Below are 12,690 nucleotides of genomic sequence, written 5' to 3' on the forward strand. Positions count from 1 at the left end.
CCAAGGCCCTGTCAGCCACAAGGCTCAGAAGAAAAGTGAGAAAAGAAAGAAAGAAAGAAAGAAAGAAAGAAAGAAAGAAAGAAAGAAAGAAAGAAAGAAAGAAAGAAAATAAAGTTTTTAAAATAAAAAATAATTATTAAAAATTAAAAGGTAATAAAAAAAAGAAAGAAGGAAGAGAGGCACCAAACCAAAAAACAAATCTACCAATGATAACAAGCACTAAAATCTATACTACAAAAAAAAAAAAGGACAGACAGATCCCTAGGACAAATGGTAAAAGCAAAGCTATACAGACAAAATCACACAAAGAAGCATACACATACACAGTTTCAAACAGAGAAAAAGGAAATATATGTGTATATACATATATATATATATATATATATATATATATATATATATATATATATATATATATAAAAGGAAGAGAGCAACCCAATCAATAGACAAATCTACCAATGATAATAAACTCTAAATACTAAACTAAGTTAAACATGAAACCAGAAACAAATTAGATGCAGAAAACAAACCCCAAATCTACAGTTATTCATAAAGTCCATCACGTCAATTTTGGGATGATTTGTTGTCTATTCAGGTATTCCAGAGATGCAGGGTACATCAAGTTGATTGTGGAGATTTAATCTGCTGCTACTGAGGCTGCTGGGAGAAATTACTTTTCTCTCTTTATTTGCTCAGCTCCTGGGGTTCAGCTTTGGATTTGGCCTGCCTCTGCATGTAGGTTGCCTGAGGGTGTCTGTTCCCCACCCCGATAGCACAGGGTTAAAGGAGCAGCTGAGTAGGGGACTTTGGCTTACTCAGGCTGGGGGGAGTGAGGGGTACAGAATGCTGGGGAAGCCTGCGGCAGCAGAGGCTGGCATGATGTTGCAACAGCCTGAGGCATGCAGTGTGTTCTCCCAGGGAAGCTGTCCCTGGATCATGGGACCCTGGCAGCGGCAGTTTGCACAGTTTCCCAGGAGGAGAGGTGTAGTTAGTGACCTGTGCTTGCACAGAGGCTTCTTGGTGAGTGCAGCAGCAGCCTTAGCATTTCATGTCTGCCTCTGGTGTCTGCACTGATAGCTGTGGCTCACACCCTTCTCTGGAGCTCATTTAGGCAGTGCTCTGAATCCCCTCTCCTTGTGCACCCTGAAACAATGGTCTCTTGCCTCTTAGGCAGTTCCAGACTTTTTCCTGGACTCCCTCCTGTCTAGCTATGGCACACTAGCCCCCTTCAGGTTGTGTTCATGCAGCCAACCCCAGTCCTCTCCCTGGGGTCTGACCTCTGAAGACCGAGCTTCAGCTTCCAACTCCCACCCACACCAGTGGGTGAGCAGACAAGCCTCTCAGGCTGGAGAGTGCTGGTCGGCACCTATCCTCTGTGAGGGAATCTCTCTGCTTTGCCCTCTGCACCCCTATTGCTGCATTCTCCGCCATGGCTCAGAAGGCTCCCCATCACCACCCCCCATCTTCACCCGTGAAGGGGCTTCCTAGTGTGTGGAAAGTTTTCCTCCTTCACAGCTCCCTCCAAGAGGTGCAGCTCCCATCCCTATTTTTTCTTTTTCTTTTTTTTTTTTTTTTGCGATACGCGGGCCCCTCACTGTTGTGGCCTCTCCCGTTGCGGAGCACAGGCTCCAGACGCACAGGCTCAGCGGCCATGGCTCACGGGCCCAGCCGCTCCACAGCATGTGGGATCCTCCCGGACTGGGGCACGAACCCGTGTACCCTGCATCGGCAGACAGACTCTTAACCACTGCACCACCAGGGAAGCCCCCCATCCTTATTCTTTTTTCTCATTTTTTCCTTTTTTCTTTTGCCCTACCCAGGTCTGTGGGGAGTTTCTTGTCTTTTGAGAAGTCTGAGGTCTTCTGCCAGCATTCAGTAGGTGTTCTGTAGGAGATGTTCCACATGTAGATGTATTTCTGATGTATTTGTGGGGAGGAAGGTGATCTCCACGTCTTACTCCTCCACCATCTTGAAGGTCTTCCAATAAGGACCTTTTGAATGAACAAATAAAGCATGTAATCATACTGACTCTCCCCCACATCTCAGGACTGTGTTAAAGACTTAGTAGAAAATAGGTTCTTTAAATCCTTAAAGAAAGTTTTGTGTAAAAAGTTTTTTTGCATTTGCATATCCCATATGTATGTTAATAACAAAGTTTCTCTGGAGATGATTTTCTGCTTGGGGCACTATATATTAAAGGTGATATCAAGTTATGTTCATCTTGTGAAAAAATAAAACAGCCCTGGTGTATCAAGCTTAAAAATAAAGTCACAGAAGAAAAAAATGATGTATTATTTTAATAACACTTTACATTCTTATTGCACGTTTTATCATAAAGATCAATAAAATGTTCCAACTAATAATAAATGCAGGAATTATTCAACCTCTTGTCTTAGCAAATTGTCTCAGGAATGGAAGACAATAACTATATTTTCACCCACACAGCCATGCAGTTCAGTTATTTACCATAGAAAGTCAAAATCTCAAGAATTGTGAACTTTTCAGGAGTCATGTCAATCAGAGCTTGAGTCAGGGAGAGACTGACCCCAGAAAGTAACCAAAATTCACATACTAGGTTTTTGCATCTGGTTTTTCACAAATAAAAATAAAATCTACAACAGTTGCTCATTGTTGTTTTCTTAAATTTTTAAAATTGGAATTTTTATCACATATGTTTCAAAATTATTAACAAAATAGTAAAATGGAGGGAACTGAGATCTTTTTTTCCATAGCTAGCCTAACTACTTTTTGAGGAGGGGGGATGATAAGATTTTTCCACGAGATCTTCTAGTGCATAGAGAATGTGAGTCTTACACCGTCTATCCATTGCAAAGCTTCCTGTTTTCAGTGAAATCACAACCTCCTTCAGGCATGCTGTTGCTAGGTTACTATTAAATAGAATTCCTGTAGTGTAATATATTCATAAAGGAAGAGTCAGGAGATAAGTAAGAAAATAATGATAATAACTTTGTCATCAAGTTTATGCAACTTGATGCATTAATATATATCCAGAGGCATTATTCTAGTTGGAGGGAAGAAAGATTTATTTTCCATTTTGAATATTCTTAGTGATTAATTCAATGTTTCTCATATATCCCAAACAACTTGAAAGCATTTCAGTTAAAGAGAATACTTAATCCACAAGTCTAGTTTCCTGGATTTCTCAATCAATATTGCAACTGATTGGCACAAATGCTGACATTTGACAGGGAAAAATTAAAAATGTTATATTTGGAGGAGACCTAGAGTTGTACATATTCTAGCCTACAACCTTAAAAATAAGTGCAAAGAATCTCAGTTTAATGGATTATGTGGTTTATTATTGAAGTGTTCCATCAAATAATGCTTCTTCTACAAAGGGCTCAGTGTAGTTAATACATTTACTTGCCCTTGTTATACAAACTAATGATCTTTTATGTATTATAATCACTGGACACAATTTTAAACATGAGATAGCCAAGTCAGGAACTCGTAGATAGGGCCTGGCATGAATATATTTTAAAAAGCTCCATTGGTCAATTTGATGAGCAATTTGATTTTTAGAGACCTGCAAGTCTGTAGATCATCAGATAGCAGTTCCTTCCCTCAGAAGGTTTTAAGATGAAAGGGCAGAGGAACATATACATTTAGAATTCTGCACTGGTTGTGTTAATGTTAGTAGAATACCAGAATAACAATATATAATTTACACGCAAGAGGACAAATTTTAACTGAATTTGTTTCTTTCACCAGGTCGCTCCAATCTTGCTCATTCACACTCCAGAAATTATATTGCTTTAGAGCAAATGAAAGGATAGAATGAGCAACTAACTCCATCTGTAAATTCTTAAAAATACAGCTAGAACCATAAATTGCACCTCTAAAGTGTGAGTTTTGGATTTGGACATTTTTGCAAATGAAGCGAAAAAATAAAACCTGCCAGAAAATAGAATTCTTTTCCATTTACCACTTTATGCAAGTGACTGTAAAATGTGCAAAATCACCATTGACATCCAGGCAATCCCTGAAAAATAGATTTGAGTAGGATGGAGGATTAAATATGAGCTGAACTGTGTGAATTATGCATGACCAAAAAAATAATCCAAAAGGGTATAGAATGTACTGATTTTTTGAAATTCTACTTTCCTATACTGATGGTTCAGAGAGCAGGGACAAATGTTATCAAAAATGTTTCTCTGCTTCACAAAGGAAGGTTTTATTCTTCGGTACCTCATCATAAGTATTAACTAGCAATACATATTGATATCCTTCATTTTAGGAAAATTCAGAAAAGTGAGGCTCTAGTAGGATTCTCAACATTTGAAAGAGAAATCCTTTTGAATTTCTATTTTTTCCATCCTTCAAATTTTTTACCTGTGGGCTGGAAACCCTGCAAGATAAAGACCAAGTTTTTCCTCTAATTCTTAAATGGGAACAGCCAGCTTGTTACCTCTCTCTGCCTTTCCTCTCCACTGTCAGCCTCAGGCCAACGAGTCATCTGCTTCTGAAGAGAGCCAAATTGTCTTGGGGCCTGTCAGGGCGGCTCCTGATCCCTCCAACTCTCAGGCAAAGGCTACAAAGTCTATAACTGAGCCCCAGCCTTGCCACCTTGCTCTTGCATGTTTTTGAGTGTTTCCCAAAATCTGAGAGGGAATTTTAGCATAAATCAATTAATGAGGAGCTTGTGAAAAATGAGTATTCTCGATTGGCAACAGTTCCTAACAAGGAGCCATCTATGTTTCACAGTTTATCATCAGCATTGAATTTTCATAATGCATAGAAAAATCTGTAAGGATAATGTACCTCACTGATAACAGTGGTTATCTCTGGGAAAGAGAGTGGGATTGAGGTTGGTGGTCAAAGTAACATCCACTTGTTCTATAATATTTTAACTTTATATAATTAATTTATAATTTTAAATGTATAATATTAAATTTTATATCAATAGTTAATAAGAATTTAGTATAAATCAACATTTAATAGAATGACAAGTTCTGTGAAATATTCTGTAAAATAAGGACTTCAATATTGGAGACCTTATTGCAAAGGAGATCCCTTTTCTTTGAGAATGGGAATATATTCAAATTGATTATAATTGATTCCAGTCAGAATACGAGTATTTTGTTGGCTACTGACGCAGATGACCAGATATTGATTGCAGACTTTATAACATTGCTAATCAGCTGAAGGTGAGAGGGAGGGAGGATAAAAATATGGTGTGTGGTCCTCAGCTCTCCACTTCTATGCCCAAGGTAGTCAGCACTGAGACGGCACATACCTGCAAAATCCTCTATAAGTGTTGGTCCATACAACCCTCTAACATCTTCTCTGAAAGCCAAGCTTTCTTTATGAAACAGACACTAAACCTCTGTGTACTGAGTCTTCTTACCATGAGGTTGTATCTGAATAGCTCAGGGAGGTTTTCAACTCACACATACTCAAGTTCCAACACTGGAAAGTTTGCCTTTGTACAAGTATGATTCGACCTTAACATGCACATGTGGAAAACAAAACTTCCAGCTGATTCTGATTAATTGGTTATGAACTACAGCATAATATAATGGCCATTATAAATTCATAAATATTGATCGTCATATAGGTCTATTACATGTAACTTCAGATGTCTTGATTCTCATCCAAGAACTTATTAGCCTGTGACCTCAGGCAGTCATATAGTTGCCCCAAGGTTTAGGGTTTTCACTGACAAATGGCGTTAATAATATGTTGCCTCTATTTCCATACTCAATTCAGTTCAAAAAGATGGCTTGCTTGGCTGTATATTCTCTGTGGGACCCCGGATGGATCACTTCACCTCTGGGTCCTCAATATCTTCATCTTAAAAATTGGGATTATGTTACTGGATCAGTGGTTCTCAATCTCTACTCTGAATCAGAACCCTCAACTGCAAAGTAGGCTCAGGGGATGGGGGATGGGGGGAAGTGTAGTTAACATGCAACAAGGTCCTGAGCAGTCTTCCTCGCTTCAACCACAGCATCTTATGTTTTCATATTGGATCTTTTTGTGAGATTCTTTTACAGCCAAATATATTTTAAAGCACTGAACTCTGAGGTCGTATCTAGCTCAAAATTCTCTAAATCTAATTCACAGCATTGTTGGGCTCAAATTAAGTAATTGTTGTTAGTGTGTTTTGGAAAATGAAAAGCTATCAAGCTTAGTGGCCTTGGAAGTATTAGAGTACAGGCTTGAATTTTCTCAACTTGCAGAGTAGATTAACCTTCATTGTTCTTGGCCTGATTTCTCTTGCCCTTGCACCCTTATACTGCTCATAAAAGAACCAACAGTTTCCTGATCACACCCTTTCACAGACTCTGCTCCCAACCAAACGCTGACCTCAGGCAATTTCAGCAGAGGTAGAACGCATATTCATAGTAACTCTGTTTCCTCCCCTTTTCCATCTGGCAGATCTTAGAAAATAACCCCATGCCTCCACTGGGAATACGGGTGCTCAGGGAAGATTGCTGGGTCCCCATATTAATCATCCTAACCTCTGCACAAACTCGAGTCTGTGGCAGTGAGTCCTTCCTTGAACAATATAGCTGAGCAAGCAGTTTTGCTTTGGCAGTGGGGTCTCTTCAGGGTCCTGCTCAGCTCACCCTTCTCACAAGCTCTATTCTCAAATCCATTAATGCTTCACCCCTGAAGGTTCTCAATATGAAAAGGCCCAATTTTGAGTGTAGCCATTCTGTACTGATAACAGTGAAGAAATAATTTCACACATTTGAGTTAGGAATGACTTGTGAAGACTCAGTACAAGTATATAATTTATAATGTGCCTACTATGCATCAGGCTCACAGGTTATATAGGTGAATAGATAGACTGATTGGTCTTGGTGAGCAGAGAAACTCGAGGAAGAGCCATACACATAAACAGTTACTATAAATACAACACAGTTAAGTAGAAAAATAAGAGTCCATGTTGGGTATTATGGAGTACAGGGCATGGTTAGCTAAATTTGGATGCTTTCAGTAAGTTTCACAGAAATACACATTAAAAATGTATATTTATGGAAATTAAGTAAGAATTAGCCAAATAAAGTTGGAATGGATTTTTTTCAATTGAGAGAATTGCATAAAGTAGGCAAAACTGCAATCAGATTGTTGTCACTAAAGCATAATATGTGAAGTCCATGCAGAATGACTGGGAACTTAGTTGAAGAATCAGAGTGTGTCTTGGAAGGAGTTTATGCTAATATTGAAGCATTTGGACTTTATTCTGCAAGTTACAAGAGAACCCTTGAAGCGTTTTAAACTGAGAAGTAATCTACCTCCACAAATTCTGCTTATTTTTACATATGTCTTGAAATGGTTGTTGGGGTAGACTTCTGCTTCTAATTTGCTATTTACATTTGCACATCAAGAGATTTTTATGGAAAAGTACATGTAAATTATATGATACCAGTGCTATCAATGTAACTACTTTGAAAACATTTTACAAATACTGTTGTGGAATATTTTAAAGCATATACGTTTACATCAAAATCCAGATCCCTAAATGTTAACCTCTTTCTGAGTGTTTGCAATGATTCCATCACTGGCAAACACATAGCTCATTTACTAAGGCTTATGTTTTACTGACTCTGGCTTAACAAGGCACTAGAGGCTTTAGTTTACATTTCTCCCTAAAACGCTGTTAGAATTATGCAGATCTATTCCTGTCACTGTTATTGCTCTACCCAATTATTTTTTGCATATTCATTTGAGTGTTTGATTCATTTTCTTCAACATATTCTCTGACTTCAAAGTGTTCTGAGGTCCCCTCAAACACTTTTGATATTTCTCTCCCAACTAGGCTCTAAAAGGTGCCAGTTGTCTACCTTTTATGAAGTGGTTTGGGAGATTTTGATGCTCTGCCTTTGTAGGTTGAAGTGATGGCATCTCACATCCTCTCAGGTGTGTTAGCAGGAAAAGGATGAAAGAAGTCTATCATAGTTCTTCCTCCCCAGTCCATTTTCCTGTACTTTTATATCCCTGCCAACCCCTTCCCCATATAATTTTGAATAATGGAAAAGAAGACTGATCTAAATTATTTCCTCCATTCCGTTTCCACACATGTTCTGCTATTTGATCCCACTTCATGTAAGGCTATCAGAGAAGGAAGATATCTTGACTGACCTCCAACACTGAAAGAATGGACACATCAAACATTTCACGTTTCTAAGCTACATCTTTATAACAAGATCTGAATAATAATAATAATAGCAGCTACCAGAGATTGAGCAAGTACTATTATGATTTACATAAACTATCTTGTTTAATTTTTTCAACAGCCTTATAAGGATGTCATTACGGTTATCTAGAATTTGCAGAAGGGTAAACTGTATTTATTCAGATGGAATAACATTTCCCAGATCAGACAGCTAGTAAGTGGAAGAGCTACTATCCCCAATCTCTCTGATGTTAAAACCTGTATTGTTAGCCCCATCCCATGTCTGCTCTGCAATCCATACCTTCAGACATTCATTGATTCATTCAGCAGATAACAGCCCACCACCGGGGAGCGTTAGAAACTTCAGAGGATACAAAGAGAGCAAAGTCTGCATTTTGCTCTCATGAATCACACCATTCAGCAAATAAGTATATTACAAGACAGAAAAAGAAAACAGTAAAACAGCACATTGTAGAACATGTGTTGCCAAAGTTCCAAGGAACAGGAGATTTCCCAGCTGAATGACTAGAATGTCTTTTAAATAAGCTGCCTCATTAATACTCAGAGAAATGCAGTTCTATGCAGAATTGATTCTATATAGATGTAGAATCAATTTTCCATAATCTAGAAAAATTGAGGGGACACATGCCTTAGGATGCAACAATTCCTCTTCTAGGATATCCCTGAGAGATACTCTTGAAAAACTTTATTGGGTGAGGCATACAAGTATGTTGATAGAAGTATTGTTTGTAATAAGCCAAAATTGGACAACATAAGTATACATCAATAATAGACTTGATAAATACAAAAAGTGTGATACATCCATGCAATGGGATACTATATAGAATTAAAATAAATACACTATGACTAATGCCTTATCATCAGTGCATTTCACAAAAAAACATTAAATGAAAAAAGCAGATCACAAAATAACCCAGAGTAATTCAGTTACATAAAATTTTAAAAGAGGCAAAATCAAGCTATTTTTAAGGTTATATACATACAAGATAAACCTTGTTCTAACAAAGACCAGGCCATTGATGATCTCTATTAAGAAGGCAGAATGAGGAGCACAGAGAGTTTATAGGCAATGGGCATATCCTAGCTCTTAAGATAGGTATTAGATACTTGAATGATTTCTAATTAGTCTTTATGCTTTACAGTTATCTTTTAAATTGTCTGCATGTTTCAGATATTCTATATGAAAGAGAACTTTTAAATACACACAGTTTTTTAAAAGACTGAGCTAAGAAAAAGTTTATAATGGGATTATTATTTATCTAAGCATCAGAAAACAAGGCTTTGGCATTAGAGAGAAGGGTAGAAAAGGTAACATAGGCAAAAGTACTGTATAACTACCACCACTATAATTTAGGCTATAGTTATCATAAAATATGGAATGAGTACTCAGAATTTTTGTGGAAATGAAGCCTCTAAATAATTAATATTTGTGTGTTTGGGAGCTCAGTGGAGAGGTAACACATGTGTGACACATGAGCTGCTGTGAACAATAGTTCCTGGAGATGATTGTGAGTGGGCTGAAGAAAGAGACCAAAATCAACAAAATGAAACGTTTTTGCAATAGTATCTGCCTGTTGTAGGAAGTTCTAAAGATGTGCCTGTGATGAAGTAATAGCTACTTAACAAAGACAGCTGTGGAAGATATGGAAGTGAGTCCATTTGAAGATCATAAGCCCTAAACTGTAGTAACAATCTAAAAGCATACGTTATGTCAATATTTATTACATAAAAGCGAGGTAGTTACGTAGCACCATGAAAATAAAAGAGGTAAATATTACGATAAAGAGAGTGCAGGGCTTCTGAGAAAAAAATCTACAATAAGGCTAACAGAGGAAAACAGAGTGTTCAGACATTTAAAGCTTACATATAGAAAGGCTGAAAAATATATGTTGTCCGGGCTTTTTGGTGGCACAGTGGTTGAGAGTCCACCTGCCAATGCAGGGGACACGGGTTCGTGCCCCGGTCCAGGAGGATCCCACATGCCGCAGAGCGGCTAGGCCTGTGACCCATGGCCTCTGAGCCTGTGTGTCCGGAGCCTGTGCTCCGCAACGGGAGAGGCCACAACAGTGAGAGGCCCACATACTGCAAAAAATATATATATATAAAATAAAATATATATATACATATATATATACATATGTGTGTGTGTGTGTGTGTGTGTGTGTGTGTGTTGTCCTAGCAGGAACCAAAATTCCTAACTTTCCATGACTGCAAAAGACTCAGGGCTCACAAATCCTAAATGCTTTCAAGGGTCAGAGAAAAAGCAGTGGTAGAAAATGTAATTAACTGAAGAGAGCCCATATCACAGACAGGTACTCAGAATCAAATTTTAAAAATGAGTAATACAGATATGCTTTCTGAATTCAGCCTTCAGAAAGTGATCCAAGACTGAGACTCTTGACAGATGGTTGCCCTGGATGAGCCTGCAGTCATACAACCAAGAAATGGCATAACATGATGTGTCTTGGTCCTCGTCCTTGTCACTCAGCACTCTTTCAATTATCGTTGCATGTTACCCCTTTCTCAGTGTCATGTCATGAACTGAGAATGATAGGGGTTGGAGCAGATAGAGAGATTTCTATTTTCTATCCTCGAGTATACTGGAATTTAGACTTTCAGTTTTTAAGTATTATCAATTCATTTCAAAGGAACACAAACCTATATACAAGTGTGGATTTTAAATTCTCATGAAATAAATGAGGTCATTGTATTCAGCATGTTCTTGACCTTTTAATAAAGCATATTAACAAAAATTATGTTTCAAAGTCGTTATACTAAGCTACTATGCTCTGTGATGCTGGAACATCATTGGATCTGAAGGAAAAACTAATAAAATTATGTTATGATAATAGTATCAGTAATGACATAATTATAGTGACATTAATGACAATATGAGGGACTTCATTCTAAAATTATCACTACATGGTCGAACAAGTTGAGTGTAAATAAGAAGCCATCATTTGTAACTCATGAGCAATTCTCTGCTTACTTTTTTGTATTATAGTGTGCAGTAAAAATGACAACATTGAGACCTATATTTTACTTGACAAGAGGAAAGCTGAACTTTCTCTATTATCCATCACTGAAACTATCCATTCCAGGCCATTTGAATTTCCCATTCTCTCAACATTTTGATAATACAGTGAGACTATTAAAGTATTCTAATCTTGGACCCACTTATTATTATTAAACTGATCACCTGCAGGTGGCAGATTTAGTGACTCGAAAAGTGAAGCATCTGAACTTCTACTCACTCAATCAAGTCAGATGACTGGTTTTATTTCTAAGAATAGTCTCCACTAAAATCTAAGGTAGACAAGCTTTTTTTGCTTCCCCACTTGCCAGCTTTAGGGCTTTTGATGTGTCACTTAAATTCTTTGAGACTTACTTGAATGGTTTATAAAACGGGAAGTTCCTAATGGAAAAAGAATAGCACAGTGAAAGACCAAGGAAATCAATAAGGGAAGATTGGCTGGCCACATGGGCAAATGAATCCACCTTTCCCAAGGTCATGCTCACTGTTGATAAGGCTTAGATTCAGTCTTTCGAAAATTCTGAAGTTGATCAAGTACTGTAAAATGATTTACACTAGCAAAACTTGCAAGACGTGGAACATTGAAGACAATTCATGACAATTTTATATGATGGAAGAGAAACAGTCCCTAAGTACACTATAACCCCCACAGAGTCTCTGTGAACAGTATGAATAGCACTGCTCATGCTATTTAATAGTGAGTTACACTATATGGTGATCAAAACTTACCATGGGCTTATTCACCTTTTTGCTGCCAAATAGCATCCAGAAGCCTAATATGATGTTACACTCTCTAATACGCATGCTCAAGCAGATAAGCCATCTCTCCTTTTTTTTTTTTTTTTTTTTTTTTTGTGGTATGCGGGCCTGTCACCATTCTGGCTTCTTCCATTGCGGAGCACAGGCTCCGGATGCGCAGGCTCAGCAGCCATGGCTCACAGGTCTAGCCGCTCCGTGGCATGTGGGATCCTCCCAGACCAGGGCACGATCCCGTGTACCCTGCATCGGCAGGTGGACTCTCAACCACTGTGCCACCAGGGAAGCCCCAAGCCATCTCTCCTTTGATGGACATCTTCTGGTTACACAAAGACTGAACCAAAGTTCTGTAATGACGACTTTTCTATACTTGGTCAACCTCAGCTCTTAGAGTGTCCCAGTAATATTTTTTTAAAAAGAATATACTGCCTCCTTTTCAAATATATGAACAATTCAAAAAATAAAAGTAGAGAGAATGGTTGTAATGAATCCTTATATATCTGTCACCCAGCATAAACAATATCAGCATATATCTGATCTGTTTATCTATAATCCCCTCTACCCTGTTATCACTTTTAATAGCCACAACAAACCTTTATGATGTTAGAGTCCATCATTATCTCAGTTTTACAAAGCAATTTATGCTTCCAAGGACTAAATAATTTGGCAGAGATCACATCTAGAGAGAGCCAGACCGAGAATCAAAGACAGTTCTGTCTATTCCAGAGTTTTT

Source organism: Tursiops truncatus, chromosome 20 (assembly GCF_011762595.2).
Source record: "Tursiops truncatus isolate mTurTru1 chromosome 20, mTurTru1.mat.Y, whole genome shotgun sequence".
Classification (NCBI taxonomy): Eukaryota; Metazoa; Chordata; class Mammalia; order Artiodactyla; family Delphinidae; genus Tursiops; species Tursiops truncatus.